The 2,942-nt window shown below is 38.4% G+C and overlaps 1 long non-coding RNA gene across 1 annotated transcript in view; it reads right to left on the bottom strand.

Annotated features, from left to right (window-relative positions):
• LOC127743880 (uncharacterized) overlaps positions 1 to 747 on the bottom strand; it is a 1,282-nt gene extending 535 nt beyond the window's left edge. Inside the window, exons 1-2 of the long non-coding RNA XR_008005193.1 lie at positions 473 to 747; positions 212 to 288 (exon numbers count right to left, since the gene is read on the bottom strand). This is a non-coding gene — a long non-coding RNA (uncharacterized LOC127743880). The remainder of the gene's footprint in view (positions 1 to 211; positions 289 to 472) is intronic.
• Positions 748 to 2,942: the final 2,195 nt, after the last annotated feature.

Genomic DNA, 2,942 nt, shown 5'->3' with positions numbered 1-2,942 from the left:
GTCAAATAAGAAAACATTTATACTTTACAAAATATATAAATATCATCTCGTGTGTATTTTTATAAAATTGTAAGTTTCACAAATCAATATTTATTTTCAAAAATTCAGAAATCACAATAATAAAATATTTTCAAACTCCAAAATTAATGATTCAACATAGATATTGATAATAATATATTTAAAAACAATTATAGATATAATATCCACTCACAACTTGATTCAAAAGAACCGGAAGCAACTCTGAGCGCGTCAACGAGCTACCAAATGATGTCCAATAATTCTACAACTCTAGAAATATGACAATAATGATATTTGTGAGCTACTAATATTGTCAATTAACATAATCTTACTCACCTTGACAAAAGCCCCAAATTTTCTAACCCTAATAACCCTAATTCGGATTTATACATACCCATAAATATATAGATGACAAAAATTGGGAATATGGCTAATTATTGAGTCAAAGAGTTACCTTGAAGCCTCAATAATAATTGGAACTCAAGGATTGAATGGTTCCTTCACTCATTAAGTTGAAATCACATGATTTGGAGGTTTTGAGAAAATAAGATTTTGAATAAACAGAGGTAGAGTAGAGAAGAAAAGAAAGCAAGATGATAAAGGTGAGTTTGATGATATAGGGTGGTTGATGCAAGGAGAAGAGATGAGGAATTGTAGTTGAGAAAGGAAGAGAAGAGAGGATTTTTAGTGTTGTTGTTAGGAAGAAATAAAAAGAAGAAATGAAAGAAAGAAGGGGAGTGTCGAAGGAGGGGGGGCACGGAGAAGAGAAAAGAAATGTTTAAGTGGGGGCATGTGCCCCCCACGTGCTCTCCCCCCCCTTTTTTTTTTGTCGGTTACTACATTCTCTCCCCCTTAAGAAATTCGGTCCCCGAATTTCGAATTTATATACGGTGATAAGTGTGATAGTTACCTTTAGACTCAAACAAATACGGATATTTGTCACGCATAGCGTCCTCCATTTCCCAAGTTGCTTCTTCTACCGAATGATTCTTCCAAACAACTTTCACAGACGCTATCTCTTTAGAACGTAGTTTCTTTACTTGGTGATCAACTATAGCCACTGCTTCCTCTTCAAATGATAAATTCTCCTTTAGCTCTATGGCTTGTGGTGTAAGCACATGAGATGGGTCAGAAAGGTATTTGCGCAACATTGACATGTGAAAAACTGGATGAATCATAGACAACTCAGACGGTAGTGCCAAGCGATAAGCGACTACACCTATTCTGTCCAATATCTCAAATGGACCAATATAACGAGGACTTAGCTTCCCTCTTTTTCCAAACCTCATCACTCCCTTCATAGGTGACACCTTAAGAAACACTTGATCACCCACTGAAAATTCTAAGTTACGCCTCCTATTATCAACATAAGCCTTCTGCCTACTCTGAGCTGCTAATAAATGTTGTCTTATTATGCGAACCTTCTCAAATGCATCTTGTACCAAATTTGGCCCCAAAAACTTAACCTCACCAACTTCAAACCACCCAATAGGTGACCTGCATCTTCTCCCATAAAGAGCCTCAAATGGTGCCATTTGAATGCTGGCTTGATAACTATTATTATAAGAGAACTCGATCAAAGGTAGATAGCTGTCCCAATTTCCACCAAAATCTAGAACACAACACCTTAACATGTCTTCCAATATCTGGATCGTCCTCTCTGATTGCCCATCGGTTTGAGGGTGAAAAGCTGTGCTAAGATCTAGACGGGTTCCTAACGCTTTTTGAAAAGATTTCAAAAAATGAGAGGTGAACTGGGGCCCGCGATCTGAAATAATGGACACTGGAATTCCATGTAGCTTAACTATCTCATCAACATAAAGTTGAGCATACCGAGCTGCACTGAAAGTTGTTTTCACCGGAAGAAAGTGAGCTGACTTCGTCATCCTATCCACAATTACCCAAATTGAATTAAAACTCTTAAAGCTACGAGGTAAACCTGTTACAAAATCCATCGTGATCCTTTCCCACTTCCATTCAGGTATCTCAATCTGTTGCAATAACCCAACAGGTCTTTGATGTTCAGCTTTAACCTGTTGGCAAATTAAGCAATGAGAAACAAAAACTCCTATGTCTTTCTTCATGCCTTCCCACCAAAACAATTGTTTCAAATCTTGATACATCTTATTGGAGCCTGGATGAACGGTATACTTAGAATTGTGAGCCTCCTCCAAAATAGCTTTCTTCAAGTCGGGGTTATCTGGCACACATAAGCATTGACCACAACGCAATACATCTTGATCAAGAGAAAAGTCTGAGTTCCTCCCATTACAAACATCTTCCATAAGCTTTCTTAGTTTCGGATTATCACTTTGTGCAACCTTGATCTGTTCTATCAGGGAAGATTGGGCTCGAACATGTGCTAAGAAAACTCCTGATTCTCCAAGATCAAATTGAATTCCACTGGCCTCCAATTGATGGACTTCTTCAACAATTGGTCTCCTTCCAAGAGTGATATGGGCCAAGCTACCCATAGATTTCCTACTGAGGGCATCTGCTACAACATTTGCCTTTCCAGGATGATACAAAATGGTACAATCATAATCTTTTAGCAACTCCATCCATCTCCGTTGCCTCAAATTTAAATCCTTCTGTTGAAATATATACTTCAAACTCCTGTGATCCGTATAGATCTCACAGGTCTCCCCATAAAGGTAGTGTCTCCAAATCTTCAAAGTAAAAACGACTACTGCCATTTCCAGGTCATAGGTTGGATAATTCTGCTCATGCTTCTTGAGTTGTCGCGAGGCATAGGCAATAACGCGGCCATGCTGCATTAATACACAACCAAGTCCTATCCGAGATGCATCGCAAAAGACTGAGAATCCCCCAGACCCAGAAGGTAAAACAAGAACTGGTGCTGAGGTTAGACAAGCCTTAAGTGTCTGAAAACTTTCCTCACAAGCTTCTGACCATTGAAACTT

Source organism: Arachis duranensis, unplaced genomic scaffold, assembly GCF_000817695.3.
Source record: "Arachis duranensis cultivar V14167 unplaced genomic scaffold, aradu.V14167.gnm2.J7QH unplaced_Scaffold_165934, whole genome shotgun sequence".
NCBI classification, from domain to species: domain Eukaryota; kingdom Viridiplantae; phylum Streptophyta; class Magnoliopsida; order Fabales; family Fabaceae; genus Arachis; species Arachis duranensis.
This window is presented reverse-complemented; position numbering and strand designations above follow the sequence as displayed.